Below are 18798 nucleotides of genomic sequence, written 5' to 3'. Positions count from 1 at the left end.
TCAGCACAAGAACACAATGAAATTCAGAATTACATTTAGTGAGACCTGGCAAAAGTATAATGAAAATATACATCTGTAAAACACCATTACCAGTTAGCAAGAATGCACAGTACATACAACTGTAATATACATTATTTATAATAAATCAAGCCAAATCTAATGTAGAAAATCAGCTGTTTGTGTGATAATTACAACTGTGTGCTGTCTAAAGTGGGAATAACAGGAGTAGATGATTTGTAAAGTAATACTTACTTTTTCTCTTGTCTTGGTTGGCTCTGCCCCACTCCGTTCGCCCTCGCTAATGCTCAGGCTCTCTCCACTCCCCTGCCCTGCCCCCTATTCCCTCCTGCCCCCACTACCTCTACATTTTATAGTAATCACAGCCACACCCACAGCTCAACCTCACATCACCTCCACCAATCACAGCTCCTCAAGTCATATCACATTATACCACACCAACTTGCTCCACGCAAAATACTTCCAATCACTCTCATTCCCACTAGGCATTTTTTACATCACCCACACTACTTCCCCATCCACATATAGTGCAATCCTATAATTCCTATTCAGACCCCCCACCTAGAAACAACTTAAACTTTATAACCATGACTATCACACAACTAAGTCTAGTCTGTCTTCTCTTAATTCTTTACAACACCACAAGTTATCAGTCTAGCAATATCCCTAAACTTAGTAGCACAACACTACATTATGCACTCTCATATACAGACACCACACATTATAATAATATCTGCCCACAGTTATTCAAGAACTACATAACGGACCAATTCAGAACTAAACACATATGCTCTCATTCCTACTCCAAAAAAACACAACACTTTCTCACACTCCTCACCAAACTCCAACATCTGTATAACTATTTTAACTCCAGGCCCAAATCCATCCTGTCCAACGCAAACTGCTCCAACACAAATGTTAGAACATAACATCCTCACTTTCTTCATCCCTGGGCAAATCAACAACAGCAGCAAAACCAACCATCTTTTAATGCTAAATATTAATATTAGAAGTATCAAAAATAAAATACCTGAACTCCAGGCAACAATAGCACACTACTCCCCAGACACAGTTGCTTTAACAGAAACCTGGCTAAATAAAAACATAGCTAACTCAGAAGTTCTCCCTACCAGCTACAATATCATTAGACAACATAGACCACTTCGTAAAGGGGGTGGAACTGCCTTACTGTACAAGTCCAACTTAACTGTCCATCAGTTACCAAACTCCTACCCCTCCCACAATAATTGGGACATACTTATCTCACAACTTCAACTTCACCCTAAAAAGGTCATCACCACAATTGTGATCTATATTCCACCTGGTAATACACCTGCTATCCTTGAAGACTTCTTATCCTGGTGTTCTTCCACATACTCACAAGAAACCCTTATTCTGGGGGACTTCAACCTAGATTGGTTCACCTGTATATCGGAACCACCAAGTAATCTAATAAATCTCCATGGCTACCAGCAGCTAGTCCAAATTCCAACTAGATGTGATAAAAAATCTAAAAGGGAATCCATCCTTGACTGGGTCCTAACTAACAACCCCACATTGTACCCTCACACAGGCAGTCTCCCAGACACCTTAACTGACCACAACATAATATACTTTATACGTAGTAGAACAAGCATATGCAAAACCACTAACTATATATCCAATAGAAACATAAAAAAAATCTCTCCTGAGGTCCTCAACACTTTACTCTGTAACTGTGACTGGACCCCCCTAAAAACCCTCCCACTTGACCAGGCTGTAGCATATTTCAACAAAACATTTCTACAACACCTAGACACTGTCGCTCCATTGCGCAAAATCAAGGTTAGAACCTCTACAAACCCCTGGCTCAGTAAATAAACCAAACAAATCCTCAAGTCCAGAGACACTGCCTGGTTCCTGGTTCCAAAGCTACTATCAAAAAAACAAAGAGACACAAAGCCTAACTAAGTACCAAGAACTGCGCAACTGTGCAAAAAATGCATTAGGCTGGACAAAAAATCCTACTACACAACATTACAAACTAAATACCAACACAACCCCCAAAAATTTTGGAAAAATGTAAACCAGCTACTAAAATCCACTCAAAAGGCTACCCCCAAACCAACCACCCCTAACACTAAAGTTCCCATCGAAACACAGTCCATCTCCCACTTTGTGAACTCAATTCTATCCTTAGTATCACAGGACAATTCCTTCCTCACTATCCCCTCCAACACAAATAACACTAATACAAGCTTTACCCTCAAAACAGTTTCCACCACTGCAATCAAAAGCATGCTCTCCAAACTAAAAACCTCATCAACAGCAGCTGACCTACTCCCCAGCTATTTCTTGAAACTCACATCAGATGCTATTGCTATCCCAGTCTCAACTCTCATAAACAGATCAGTTGTTGAAAACTATGTGCCCAAACTCTGGAAAATATCCTATGTTACACCCATACATAAAGGTGGGTCCTCCACTGAACTTAATAACTACAGACCCATTGTTTTACTCTCCCCCCTGGCCAAAATCCTAGAAAAATGCATCCATACCCAGATGCTAAACTATCTCCTAGACAGCAACATCCTGTCACCTACTCAGCATGGTTTCAAACCTGCCTATAGTACCACTACAGCCCTCCTCTGCTTCACAGACACAGTAAACCATCTCAAAAATGAAGGCCTACAAGTGTCAACTCTTTTTTTGGATATGTCCAAAGCATTTGACGCAGTCTCACACCAAATCCTGCTAAACAAACTAAACCAATATCATCTATCAAATTCCACTCTTACCTGGTTCCAAAGCTACTTAACTGACAGGTACCAAGCTGTAAAATGGGAAGATTCTCTCTCTCCTCAGCTGTCCATAACTATAGGAGTCCCACAGGGTTCTATCTTAGGACCACTACTATTCACAGTCTTCACAAATGACCTCCATACCTCCACACAGCATGCATCTATAATTCACTATGCAGATGATACTACCTTAATTTGTGCTGCACAAAACATTCCCACCCTCCTGCAAACAACTTAACTAGCATTCTCTGACGTTGAAAACTACCTTACCAAAGCCGAACTTATCCTCAAACTTAATTGAGTCCTATTACAATTACAATTACTAGTTTAAGAGGAATTGAGAGTCCTCTCCCCCCACACTACTGCAGAGGTGTTAAAACTGTCACTACACTGAGAAATCCTTACAGAATCAATTTCTCTTAGACAACAAAAGTAAACTTTGAACAAAGGCCTGCAATTTAGTTACTTTTCTAGCTGTAGCTGGATAAGTTCTAAGTATAGTGTAAAACAAGGTCTGAATGAAAGATAAATGAGGGTGATTAGAGACAGAAAAAAGCAGTCCTTTTACATAAGGTAAAGAAAATAACATTGACTCACACAAATCCCATTATATGCCAATGGCATTTTAAATTCAAAGTTACTTCCTTATGTCTGGCATGAGTCATACAAAGCATTATGGGAAAGAGAAAGGGTTGAGGCAGGTCAAGATGACCTTGACACATCAAACCCTATTTGTGGCCATGTTGTGGAAAACAGACTAAAATTACAAAGCACTTAGAGTGATTTTGAGATGTTAAAATAGGTCAGGAAACAAAGAGTGAAAAAAACAGATTTTTTTTAGTTCTAGGGTGGAGTTTTCCTTTAATGAAAAAAATGTAACAAAATTTACAGAAATTTCAGAATGTAAGCTTAAAGGTAGTTTATCATTTATTGGGTGTTCTTTATAACAGCATGATATCCTACTGCGGCTATAAATGCAAATGTCACAGAGCTGAAGAATTGACCCAAATGCTATGAATTTGGTGATCTGGATGATTCCCTAATGATGGATGGAATAATATGTTGCATAAAACGAAGCAAGAAGAATGGGTTTAAGAGAAATAAACCTGACTTTAATAAAATATGTGGGAGTGAGCAGAGGAAGTCATATGACTGGTACACATTTAGAAATGTTAACCGATGAAAATAGTTTGTATAAAATGTGTGTCCAATAATAAAGCAGAAATGAAAAATAAAGGGAAGATGTGTTATAAAAGTACTGAATATGAACAAAAAGAAATTTTAATGTGGAAGACAGACAAATTATCAATACCTGTAATTCAGGCTTGCATAAGGAATGGTTATAACTGTGACTTATATGCATGGCAGAAAGAGTTGTCCTGCATTTAATCAAGCTTGTATAATATAAACTAGAAAAGAACATTTTGCTATAAAGTAGGAATGGAACTTTAAGGTTGTTTATTTTGCACTAGGCATGGATATAAGCATGACAGGAAGAGATGTCCCACATTTAATCAAACGTTTAGAATATGTGCTAGAAAAGGACATTTCTATGAAGGATATAAATGGAAAAATAAGCTTGTTGAAAATAATTTGAATACTGTTAATCATAATTATGAAAATGAACTGCTTTTGGGTAGTGTTGATGTGAAAAGCATTGATAAAGTCAAGTTTTAAAATTAATCAGAGACACTAAGAAAAATATGCAAGTTAATCTATTAAGAAAATAGTGAGAACTAAAGGACATAATATTTAATATCTTTTCAGACAATATTTTTAATTAACTGGGGCTAAAGCTTTTTAAAAGGGAGAGCTTTGTCTAATTTTTTAACCTCTAATAGCCACTTGGGTGGCACCATTTAATCAGAAACTGCAAACACAGAACAAAAATCCAAAGTGCAGATTTCCTTTTCAAATAGTAACACTAGGAGAGTAAATGTTCTTAATATTTTTGGATCTGTGGTTTGTGAGAAGCTAAGGATGGCAAAAATACTATGTGCAAATAAGAAATACATGTATTCCGAATTAATTGTAGAGATACATAAACATCTTAGTTAATGTGCAGAACTATGGTGATGACATCCTGCGACATTGTGCTAATTTGCTACAAGATTAGGAAATTTACCAGGAGAAAATCACAGACAAATAAAATCCAGGTCTGTACTAGTACTTGTAATACTCAAATGTGAAGATGCCAGTGAATTTTATGTGTTATTAAAAAGCAATTATAACCAATTAAAAGAATACAAAGTATGGTCATTATTGTAAAAAAAATCACGATTCTTACTTGTATTGATCCACCAACTCTGAATAAAATAATTAAAAGGTAGCTTTATTTGAAGAAATAGTCTCTGGAATGCCAGATAAGTTTGTTAGTATTAGATCAACAATCATCAGATTTTATACAGTCACTATGCCATTAGGAAATTACAGATTCTTTAGACTTCTGTTTGGTATTTTGTCAGCACCAGAGGCATTGCAAAGATTTATTATTCAGATAATTCAAGGTTTATAAGGTGTTACAAACATAATTGAAGATTAATAATATTAATAATCTGGGGTCATAAGCAAGAAGAGTATGAGAAGATAAAAAACATAACTCCAAGTTAAATAAGAGCAATAGATATGCATACCATCTGGTTCTGCAGATCTACACCTACAGTGTACCTCTATAATCACATCCACCCCATCTGTTTACACATCATACATTAAACATCTCTCCATATCCTAAAATTCTACTCAATTGAAAAGTTTTTGCATCTGATAGTTCATATTAATTCTCAATATCTCTCACATACCCCTCACTCATATTCAAGCATTTCAGTCTGCCTATTCTTCAAAATGCACTTCTATACTGTATGTTAACATATTAATTGCTACGCTCATAGGGGTAAACTCCACTAGCCTTCTAGTTATGCATCTTCCACAAGCATGTTAGCAGCCTTACAATTACCAAGAAGTCTTGTTGACTTTCACCAGACCTGTCCCACAGCTATCTCCTCCTTCTCTTATCCCCTACCTTTCTCCATATTCCTTTCTATATCTATCACCATTACATTTCTTAACTCTCTTCTGCCCCATCTCTTAAAATCCTCTACGTGTAGCATCCCAGTTTCTTCTTGTTTCTACCTTTAGTTATACTTTTTTCAGTTAATCTGCTGCCATATGCATATTCCACTTCTGTACTCTACAAACAGCCTCAAACACATGAAACATCCAACTACATTCTACCTATTTGCCATATACTGTTATAAAGTGATCCCCATAACTTCTTCTCCCTGCTTCATGCCCACAACATATGTGTGTTACCTACCTCTTCCAATGCATGCCTCTAACAGACCACCTCATCCCACCAACTCTCTTCATTTATTCTTTCAGGGGTCTTTGTAACAGAGACACAGTGGCTATATTTGTAGGTCATATACTGACCCCACTTTCCTCATCCTCCTAACAGTCTTCCACACTATCTCTTTATATAGCACTTTCCTTGGCTTAGTCCACCACTTCCATAACTTGTTCATTTCATTCTGTGGCTCTTGAATGCCAATATGTTTGTAAATCACTCCAGTTCTTTCTGTCTTTAACTGGAGACAGCCTAACTTATTTATCTCCTGTGCCACTATCCTCTCTATTTTAACCATTTTTTTAGTTCAGTGCAATTTCTCTCATTCAATTTCAAATTCTCATTGAACAGCAAGCCCCCCAACTAAGTCCCACTCTAATTGACTCTTGCCCTCCCCTTTCCTTCTCAGCTGTTCCACATACTTAAGCACCAACTTATATATTTCTCTACCATTCCTCAAAAAGCTTTCAAGATACCTCCAACTAATGTGCTCATTATGCTTTATTTAGGCAAATCCTTTCAGTTTAACTCTCCCTAACCTTTTGTCTATCTCTTATTCTGCATTAATTTCCAATTTAGCCACCAAGTTAGTGCTATGTCATTGCCTTGTCTCCTCCTGTTCCCCCACCTTGACTTATTATCCTCCACGCCTGTCAGTTTATGTGCCATATTGATGGTTCTGCATAGCTCCAAAAGCAGGCACCCACCAGCCTCTCCCTCATACTGTCCAGTCCATCATCAGCTTTCTTCTCTCTATCTTATCACCCTTTCCTTGCCAGATGCACTTGTCACATACTCAGTATCTCAGTTATTACCTTTTCCTTATAACAATAAGGGTACTTCCAAAATCGTCACAACCTCTATTCTAATCCCAGTATGGATGCTTTTTGATTTGATGTCATAGAGGTGCATAACTAGTGTTTCATGTTGGAGCATACATAATGGCAACCACAGAACAGCATCAAGAAGATAAAACAGTGCTCAGAAGCTATAAAACACTTCTTACTGGAACTTCCACATGTGATTTAACCAGGGCAGTGCATACATATTGGAGAATCTTATCTGCCAGCAAACAAAAATTGTACAAAGTATTGCAAGTCCCTAAAATACATTAAAAAGGAGCTACTAATCTACGAAGGACTGCAACTGATTTCCTGCTGTTGCCTAAAAAATGGATGGTTAGAAATCGAAGCAAACTATGCCTACCTTTAAAAGACTTGCAGTTAAGCTTACTTATTCAGAAATTGTTTATTTATTTATTTGACATTTGTTGATCAGGATAGTCCAACTAAGCTATTGTCCTTTTTCAGCGGAGACCTGGGAGAAAAGTTCCACAGTAACACACAGTACAAAAACAACTGATTACTATAACAAATCTATCATTCTTATCTTGAGAGATCACAAGTAATAGTAATGTAAGTTTGTGACACTGAGTTCAGGGTGAATTTAAAAGCAGTTAGAAATAATTAGTTACAAAACAGTTTCTTACACACATCAGGAGGCCAAGTCTTTAGCAAATTCAAAAGTTCCACGGTAAGGCACAGAACAAACAATACAATAATATAGATAGCTATAGTTCTTAAAGTGAGAGATCTCAAGTTAATAGAAATGTAACAGTTTGTGACACTATGTTCAGGGAGCAATTTAGAGGCAGTTAGAACAAATTATTTATAAGACAGTTTCTTACACACATCTGGAGGACAAGTTGTTGGAAAATTCATTTATACAGGCAGTGTATAGTATATTGTAGAGAGCATTTATGACAATTGGTACTGTTACAGTATTATTTTGTGTGCAGTGAGGAGTTATCTGGGATTTAGATGTAGTAAGTCAATAGCGGAAAGTAGATTTGAGAGATGTTTTACCAGGGGGAGTATAGAAAGAAGAGTAAGGAGAGAGGGGAGATGTATGGTAGAAAGGGAGGTGATTTTGAGATGATATTTGTGTTGTAAGATCAAGAGGTGATTAGGCTAGGTGAATGGTAAGATGAGAGTTTCAAGGAAAGTGTTTGCAGAGGCATGTCCAGGTATTTGTTAGAAAGAGAAGTAGTTGGTGGAAAAATTCTAACCAGTTTAGGGTCCTGAGAGAGTGACAGTGGTGGGATGTAAAGGTTTGGTTAGCAGCAAATCTAACAACTTTATTATAGGCGGTTTTGAGTTTTGTTAAGAGAGATGTCTGGAGCTTGGTAAGAATTTGTGAGCTACAGAAGAGACTAGGCAGAAGGTAGGCATGAAAGAGGGAGATTCAAGACTTGTTAGTTAGGAAATGTTTATTTCTGTAGACCAGTCCTAATTTTTGATAGGTTTTCTTGATGCAATTTTGCACATGTAGGTCAAACTGGAGTTGGTCATCTGTGGTGACTTCCAGAAGCTTAGTATGTGATTCAACTGTGATGGCGGCACTGTTTAGGGATGAGATAGAAAAAGAGTGTTTTAGATAGTTGAGGGATTTAGGAAGAAAAAGCAAGAATTTGGTCTTTTTTGGATTTAAGATAAGCTGGTTATTGGTGAGCCAGTTTTCAATAGATTTGAAGGATATTTGAGTGAGGTTGTTCAGATCTGAGAGGTTATCAGAAATGGTGATGACTGTGGAGTTATCAACATAATTGTATTGTATGCAAAAAAAATATATCTTGTAATGTTGCATACAGGCCAGCTTTATGAGTTCTCTGCTGAATTAAAATATTTTAAATATATGGTAACAGTCAATGAATCCATAAAAGAATCCTTAAAATTAAAAACTCCAACACCTGGAAGACCATGCTTGAGGGGAGATTTGGGATTCACAAGTTACTCACATGGTCTGAAAATGATTATCGTATTTCTTTTATGAGAAAAGCACATGCAGAAAGAATAAGTATCCTGATTAACTACATTTTAATTAAATCGGCACAGTCTTTTTGTCAGCAGAGATGGCCGATGCCTTGCCCTGTTTTGTCTAGGTTTACCAACTACATGTTAAAAGACATTATCAAAGCTTTACTAAATAAAAACAGGAGTGAAAAGAGTGTGTGTTATGGCGATCCCAGCTCAGATATAAGGAAGATGAGAGCTGCATTTTTGCCTCTCATAAATCACTGCAGACAAGAGAAAACTAAATTTAGACTTTTTTTCCTGACCAACTTCAAAGTAAAGGTGCTGAGCAGTGTTGAAATATTCTTAACCTCAAGGAAACATTGAATCACACGAAGGCAGTGTGAAGACCCTCCCATGGAACTGGTGAATTCAACAATCTAACAAGGCAAAGAATGATCATTTGCAACATACTAGAGTAGACCCACGTAAAGCACTTACAGACTTGCACCTTCTAGTAATAGAATGAAAACAAGAGAGAGGAATGCTCTGTCACATAATAAACTGCAAACAAGACCAGAAAGGGATCATTTGCTTATGTAAATCTGACAGACATGTAGTTTGAGATCATTTAACTTTTTGCTACTTTTTTTCGTTAAAGACTGCTTGGACAGACAGGACAGCTTAAAGCAAATTAACCTTAAAGTGATGTCACTAGTGATACACCCCCCCCCTTTTCTTCTCTCATGTTATACTACTTCTGTACAAAAAGGAGTAAAAAGTATGGAACAAAAGAATGTTTGTGATAAAAAGTATTAATAGAACAAAACTGAATCCTCTCTGATGACCTTCATCTTGTTCTTCTAAAGGTAATAGAATGAGCACAATGCCATTGATATTGAGTGGTGCGGGTGCTATTGGTGAATTTTTGCCTTAATGTTAAAGTACTTCTTTGGAAACAATTTTAAGTAAGCTGTAGCATGATATGGCTACAGTTTACATAAATGAAAGCTGCGGTGGTGGTGCTGCGGTAGCGTTGTCGCCTCACAATAAGACGCTGTCCGGTTCGATTCTCAGCTAGAGCGTCTTCTGCGTGGAGACATGGGTGAATGGCGTACCTTCCTTGAAGGTTGTGCATCAGGGCTGGCAACTCGGCACATAAAAATCTATCTGCCAATCATTAGCGGACCAGAGTTCTGCTGTGGCGACCCCTAACTGGGAAAAGCCAAAAGACACAACAACAACATGCAATTGTGAAGAGTATCTTGCTGAATACCTTAGCCACTTCGTTTTGGTTGTAAATAGCTTGTTAAGAATATTTCAGTAATATGATATAATATAATATAATATAATATAATATTAGTTCTCCCTTTTTTGACAGAAAGTTATTACTGTTTGGAAGATTATCTGTTGTAGACAGTGATGCTAACTTTAACTTAAGATCTTGAGGGGGAGGCTGCAGTGGTTTATTAACATGAATTGTTAAGTTTCACCCTTGCAGAAGTAAATGTCTCCTTCTTGGAAACCTTGTATACAGATTACTGTAGTTTACTTTTGGAAAATGTTGTTGACTTGATGGTTGTTGGTATAAATATTTCTTTGCTTTTTGGGACCCATGAGAGGATATGTGGAACTGAAATTTACTATACTAGACTAACAGCTCTATTTGAAATGAAATTATATACTTGGGGAGGTTCCTTTTTATAAGATACTGAGTAGATGAGTGTAAAACATATTTTGATATCTTTAAATGTAAGTGAACGGAATTTACCAGTTAAATGTACTGTGATTGTTGGCTTATATCAACAGACAAAATCCAATGTTTCTCATGCTACAGGAGAACACGTTAATTATTCTGAGCATATTAAACTCAAGAGGTTTGGGTTTCACCATATGCATTTTGTGAGTTGTGAGAATAGGAAGAGAAGAGAGGTATATGCATTGATCCATAGAGAAATACCTTTACAGATACAGAAATAGCTGAAAAATTAATTTTGAAAATGTATAACTTGTAAAGATTGGTCTGGTAGAATAAATTAGATCTCAGTATACATTCCCCAGGATTGACAGATGTGAAGCAGCTGGTACAAATAGAGAATCCTTAGCATTTAGAATGGGTTGCACAATTACAGAAGGGGACTAGAATACAGTAATGGACCCCGTTGAAGTGTACTCTGGTCTTAGGAAACTGAAACTGTCACCCCTTGGTAGATTGTATGTAAGATATTTTCATGGAATCGATATGTGGACTTAGCAATAGTGCATAATAAATATAATGGTAATTATACCAGCTACTCATATAAACACAAATCCTTTTCCCAAATCAATTAAATATGGGCATTAATGGAACATAGTTACCTAATAGAAGATCTTTTTACCAAGCCCAAAGCTTTATCAGATCATACCCTACAACAAATTATATTCTACATGCCACAATGTAAGCTGGATAGGGTGATAAGGATGGACATTGCCTTTTGTGTGTGCATGTGTGGGGGGATGTTTGAGAAGTGTTTCTACCAAGAGTACACTTAAGACATGAAAGAATCTTAAGAGGTATGCCAATTCAGCTGGGGCTATTTGGAACCATATCAAAAAGGAACTTAGAAGTAGAAAACTGTGTCAGACAAACAAAGGCAGATAGTAATAAAGTGGTTGAAACATTAGAGAAAGTGACCTGAAGATTTCTGACCATTCCTCAGGTATGGGGAAATAGAACAGAAAACTGTGTTTCCAGAGGTCTCCACTAGGTTAGATAGTTTAAGTGAACAACAGAAATTAACATCTTAAGGGATTTTACTTTTTCTGCTTTGGCTCAAAAACATTGGCAGCTTAACTACACCATCACAAAACCTAATGATTAATCGAGAAAATTAGTTATCCTAGATTCAATACATTAGAATAATCCACAGACCGAATGGTAAACATTTTTAGGGAATATTGTCAAACATTATAAATGGAAGAGCTAGTGGGTCAGACGAATCAGAAAGAAACCATGTATGCATGTATATGTATATATATATATATATATATATATATATATATATATATATTTTTTTTTTTTTTTTTTTTTGAGGATTAGGACTTCAACATTTGGTGAAATAATAAAAGAAACAGCTAATTTCACCTATTACTAGAGAAAAGGTAAGCTGAGTTCTCAAAAAAGTGAAAGAGGCAAATTCACAGGGATACATGCCTTACCAAATGAGCTATACAAAATTCTAGAAATTTATTTACACATGAGTCTGATGTCTAGCAAATGAAATAGTGTTACCCCAAAGAATTGGATTGAGGCACTGTTCTCAGTAATGCTGAGTACAGGAAAAGAGCCTCATTTAGCTATGTCTTACTATCCAATATCTATCCTCAGTGTGGACTCTAAATATTTATGTTAACATTAGCCAACAGAGTTACCTTCTAGCTGCTGATACTGATACATGGTGACCAGTCTGGGTTTAGTCAATGGAGACAGACATTTGATAACATAGCAAGGACTCTACTAGTTTTAGAAGATGCAGATAAGAGTAAAAAGGTTAATACTTCATTTTTATGCAAAATAAGTGTTTGATAAAGTGCAGTGGGAATATCTAGTTTCAGTTTTAATGGAGTTGGGATTCATAGAGGACTTTATTGAGCTCTTAAAAGAAATATATGGAAATTCATTAGAAAGGGAGAAAATAGGTGGCTGCATATCAGAGCTGCTAAAAGTTAGAAAGAAATTTGCCAGTACTGACTGCTGTCCCTTCAACTAATTTCCCTCTCTCTACCTTGAGCCACTAGTCTGTGAAAACAGGTCAGAGAATGAACCTTCTGTTTGTTTCAGGGTTTTAAATAGACTGTATTTCTTTATGCTGATGATCTTTTACTATCAGGGAGACTCTGATAAATAATTGGAGAATTGATGGTGCTAATTAGGAGTTTTTGTAACGTCTTTGGTTATATGAAACCATAGTAGTTTTTTTAGTGGTTAACTATCAACCTCTTAACTTGCCCTATTTACCGGACCACAATTTACTTAAATATTTAAGGATTCTTATGGCTAGAGATTTTCAGATGTGTGCAACACTAACCTATAAGCAGCTTTGAGAAGTATCCAATAAACACTTTTCTGTATGCTGATCTGTGGCTGCATTATATTTTGATTTGAAGCTCTTCATTTAAGGTTTGATCACTTTTATTTTGCTTCTTATTCAAGAATTACATTTGCTTTGTTTTAAGTTTTCTGCTCTGTTGGTGTTTTAAGAGTTCTTGGCTAGGGTCAGTTAAAAAAGTTACCAAAGAATTCCTTTGCAAACTGTGAATAGCTTCAGTTAATTAGTGGGAGGAGCTAAGAAACAGCATTGCTCTTATATTTAGAAATATCTGTATTTAGCTGAAGTATTTATGTGCCTCCTGTTTGCTCTGAATATTGCTGATCTGTGGCTGCATTTTATGTTGATTTGAAGCTCTTCATTTAAGAATTTGGTGGCTTCTGAGTTGTCTGCCCATTTGGACAGTCCTTCCAGTCCCATCACATCAGCTCATTCTACTGGATAAAGGGAGATCATTTGGAAAGACTCACCCCCTTAGTTTCTCAACCTTGAATTATTGTGTTTCCTCCCTTCCCACTTAGCCTAAAGAAAGAAAAAAATTGCACTTTATTCATCTGCTTTTACTGTACTTGTGTTTCTTCCTATTTTATTACTTTAGTTTGCTTTTGCTGCTTGTTCTTAAAACTATTCAGTTGCATTTATTCTGCTGCATTTATTACTGCTTGTTAGTAGCCTGATTAAATTGTAACTGTTGGTCTAAGCCTTTTGGTTTAAGCACTTGGGCTTCAGGCCAGTTGTTTTACATTAGGATGGTTTATGGTTTACACACTTGTGGCAGGAGAGGTAGCTTACATCCTTCTAAGTTGGGAATTGCTGGTTAAAGGCTTAGTGTGTCTCTTATTGTAAAAGTGTCTTAGTTCTGGTTTAAGTACTTGGGCTTCAGGCCAGTTATTTTACATTAAGAAAGTTTGTGGTCTGTACTCTTGTGGGAGGAGAGGGTAGATTCTGCCCTTCTGAGGTGGGAATTGCTGGTTGAAGGCTTATTGTGCCTACTTATTTGAACGGTTTCTTATTGAAATTGGTGCATCTTGTTTGCTGTAGCATAGACTAGATTCAGACTTGCTGAATATAGCTCTGTTTGTATAACTTGAGCATTAATCCAGGCCATCTTTTTTTGGAGAGGGTTACCCTGCACCCTAGTGGTTCAGGAGTGTGCAGTTAGAACTCGTCTGAAGGTTGCTAGAACAGGGCTCACTTTTGAGCTTTTTTATTGATTAATTGGTTACTTTGTTTAAATCAGTTTGCCCTTGTTTGCTACTGTTATATTTAAGTATGTTTCTTTTCTCCTGTGCTAAATCGACCTAAACAGAGTTTAAATATCTTTAGCATAGTCTGGTTACAGGTTTTGCTATATACAGATCTGTCTGTGTGATTCCTATGTTCCTGCTACACCATCTTGTGTGGGCTAGGGCCTGCCTGCACTTAGTGGGAGTAAGTGAACTGGTTGGAACTGGTCTGGCATAGGGTGTTTAGCTAAGAGCTCGGGGAGAAGGGTTAATTGGTCAAGTCTAGTGTTTCTATTTTACTTTCATTTTTGTGGTATTTAAACTTCTCATTTGCATGAGTTTGAGCTTGTGTGTCGTGCACTGCAGCTGTATTGTTTTAACCCTTTGCAAGGTATCTCAGCTGCATTTTTTCCCTTACCAGCACTCCTGTGTAAGTGAGGCCCTCACTGGCAGCTACTGTATTGATTTTATCTGACCCTACTCACACCTATAGGTACTCTCCTCAGATAGTACCCAGTCTACTATAGCAAAAAGCAGAAGTTCCAGCAACCAAGAGCAAGCACACAAAAAACGGAAAATAAATGGTACTTTAGTACACGGTAAAAGCAATTCTTTATTAAAACAACAATCGTTAACGTAAAGCGCTTTTCATCTCACTGATAGTGAGACTTCCTCAGACAAAACTTCAAATGTAAAGCAACTCCTTATAAACCCAGCCCAGTTGCTAATTGACACTTCTTACATTAATTAATTTAATTAGTAAAAACAGTTTCAAAATAGCAGCTTTCCAACTTGACGTGAAGCAGTATTACATTCATATTTACATTTACATAACAAGGTAGAAAACTTTAAAAGATTCCTCGACATTCTAATCATAAGCCCAACCACCTAAAACCTTACAATATTACAAACGTTCAATTACACCTCTAGAACCTGTTCAGTGTAAATATTATTTTGAGCTTTACAAGCCTAAATAGATTAGATTCATTGCGTCTCGTGCATCAGCTGAATGAGATGCTATATCTTATGTTAAATGCTTATGTTACCTGTGTATACATGATCAGGTTATTCCCACAGCTCTTCCAGTTCGTAAATTATCCAAGTGAGGAAAAAAATTCATTCAGTGTCAAGCAAAAGTCTAACTAAATGGATAAACCTATTTTGAAGTTGCTTACTAGTTGTTCCACACAACTTCCACCCTTCCAGTTGAGAGTGTGCGTCATGCAACTACATAGTGCAGCCTACATTTAAAGCAACCATGCACTAATATAAATGAACTCCATTGTATGGAATTCCTTACTAACACAAAAACCTGGATAATAATATAGATGTTTAAACTCATTCAAATCAAGTTTTTAAATAGGAATCAATTAAACTATTTAAATTTAAACTTCTAGATGTATACAATAAATAAAACATCACTTCATCTACACATAAAGATATAAATTTATGTGTATAAATATACCCTTAATAAATTGAATGTTAAAATTAAAAATAGTAAGCTTAAAGAATCAAATATTAAAATATTAGGCATTGAACATGATCCACTAACCCTAGATAGAATATTTCTTCGGCTGATAGTAACCAGTCACAGATTCTGACAACCATGGATGGACAATTTCCTATGGTTTCTCCTGCTAGTCTGGTTGATATGGGTATCCTGAGACAGTGTAGCAACTGCCTTATGTACACAGACAACCCTCTACTACTACCACCTAGGAACACAATATGTGAGAGATGCAATTACATTAAGAACCTAGAATCCTTGCTGTCTCAGTCACAAGCCAGTACATCTGACACTAAGAAGGCTATCTGCGCAAACACGACAAACACCACACTTCTAACACTACCCACACCTGTACAAAATAGTCCTACATATGCCAAGCTTCTCAACAAAAACATACCTAAACAAAAGAGACCTCCAAAGCAAAAACACGCATGCACATCACAACCCACAGCACCAAGAACCACACATAGTACACGCACCTGTGTCTCACAGCCTCTAAGGCCCAGCCACAAACCCAACATACTAATCACAGGAGACTCTATAGTGAGGCAAACAGATGTGCTCTTCACCAGGCTAAACAAGGAGAAAGTCATGGTAAGTTGCTTGTCAGGTGCTAGAATCTGCCATGTCATGCATGCACTAAAGCCATTTAACATCTGGTACTCTTATGAATCTATCATAGTCCATGTTGGTGTAAATGACTTGAGACATACCTGTCTGGACTATATGAAGAGAGAAATGACTGAGCTTGCTGAATATGTGTCCCAGACTGGTATGTCCCTAGCCTTAATCAGCATCCTACCATCACCTAGAATGATGCCTCAATACAAACAGAAAATGATTGACTTTATCAAATGGCTTAGTTTCTGGTGTCATTCCAAAGGTATCCAGTACCTGACAGCCTGGGAGGACATGACTGACATACCATGATGCTTTGCCAGAGATGGCCTTCATCTGTCTCCCCTGGGCTTCAGGTTTCTGGTAAAGGCCTTTTTTAGGCAAAGCCATAAGCGCAAAATTACCAACATGAAAAATTCTTCTAAATGAAATTTAAAGGTCTTGCTGCTAAATGCTAGGAGTCTTAGCATGAAACTGCACTCTCTGCAAGCATTCCTCATCCTGGTGGATGCTGAAGTCTGTGCAGTCACTGAAACCTGGTTCAAAGCTGTGGAGAGCACCCCAGCCTTAATAGGTTAGTCATTCTACCATATTTTCAGACCCTAAATGGACGGTTACAAAGCCAAAGGAAGTGGAATTTCAATATTTATCAAAGACACACCCATGAGCGGATGGAGTTCCGCTGTGGTGACCCCTAACCAGGAAAAGCCGAAAGACTTTTTTATCAAAGACACACACACCTCCAGGCTGGTCAAACAGCATGATGCACAAGAGACACTCCAAGTGCAGTTAACTGTTGACAAAACACCTATTCAAATCATAGCTAGCTACAGACCCCCAACCATGACCCAGGATGCCCACTCCACCTATCTGGACTTACCTGAATCCATCAAGATTTAACCCTCTACCCTGATCCTGGGTGACTTTAACTACCGAGTCATAGAGTGGAAGTCTAGTCGAAACATGAACATTCAAGAGATTTCTTGACTTCATCACTGCCAATGCATTGGATCAGCTGGTCGTCACCCCCTCAAGAGGTCAAAATATCCTGGACTCTATTCAACCAATGCCTGTGTCCTGGTTTCATCCCAGCCAAATGCAGGACAGCCACTGTCATTCCTCTACCCAAAGGTGGAGCGTCCACTGACCCAGGCAATTATAGGCTCATCAGCCTAACTAGCCTGATCTGCAAGGCCATGGAAAGCATTGTCATGGACCTTATAAAGAAGGACATTGGCAACCTTCAAACGATTGACCCCACACAGTATGGTTTTGTCAAAGGGAGATCATGCCTATTAAACTTGGTCAACTTCTTTAAAACAGTCACCAAAGCCGTGGATGAGAGGAAGATGATGTACACCACCTACCTTGATCTAGCCAAAGCCTTTGACACTATTCCCCACTTGGGCATAATAGATAAACTCTCCCAGCTAGGCATCAACCCATATGTTACCACATGGGTAGCTAATTGGCTCACTGATAGAACCCATTCAGTCAAAATAGGGGAAGCCACCTCTAATAGTAGACCCGTAATGAGTGGTGTACCCCAAGGATCAGTCGTTTTTGAGGTGCAAGCCAAAAACCAGTGGTCTATGGCTGACCAAGTTTGCAGATGACTGCAAGCTGGGCGCTGTCGTAAATTCCCCTAGTGATGTGAACATCCTGCAAGTGGGCCTTACCCAAACTAATGACTGGTGCCAGGAGCATGGTCTCAAACTGAATGCCAAGAAATGCATTATTATCCCCTTTGAGGAAAATAGCATCCCCACTAATTATCACATTAATAACAACATACTAAGCATGCAATCAGTCGTGAGGGACTTGGGCACCCAGGTTGATAGCAACCTGACTTTTGATCACCACATTGCCTTCGTTGTACAGAAGACTTTCTCCATGGCCCACCTCATAAGTAAGGGTATTTCACCCAGGAACAATGAGGTCAAAACATCCCTGTACTTCTCCCTTATCACCCTTCGGCATGTACTTTGCCAAGCACATGCAGCAGCTGGAGAGACCACAGAGGTTCCTGACCAGGAAAATCCAGGATTTCAAAAACCTGTCCTATACAGATACGCTAAAAGCCCTGTCCCTCTAATCAGTTTTGTACAGACTGCTCAGGGGTGACCTATGTCAGTATACAAGGTAATCTCAGACCCAGCCTTGATTGAGTTGCTGTATATCCATAAGTCAAAAATCCACTCGGGCAACCTGCACACAAGGCCTAAACCTGGTCTGTGACATTAATAGAAGTTGCTAGTGGGATAGATTTGTGTCCCAGAGACTCTTCCATCTGTGGAATAGACTGCTCTCCATCTTAAACAGAGTACCTCTCTAGCCCTCTTTAAGTGGAACCTGGATGACTGGATGATTAATAGAAAATGCACTCCTGGGATCCTACCTGTGACCCTGCTGGACAGGGGGAAACA

This window comes from Protopterus annectens, chromosome 17.part0, assembly GCF_019279795.1.
Source record: "Protopterus annectens isolate FY-2018-M chromosome 17.part0, PAN1.0, whole genome shotgun sequence".
Lineage (NCBI taxonomy): Eukaryota > Metazoa > Chordata > Ceratodontiformes > Protopteridae > Protopterus > Protopterus annectens.
This window is presented reverse-complemented; position numbering follows the sequence as displayed.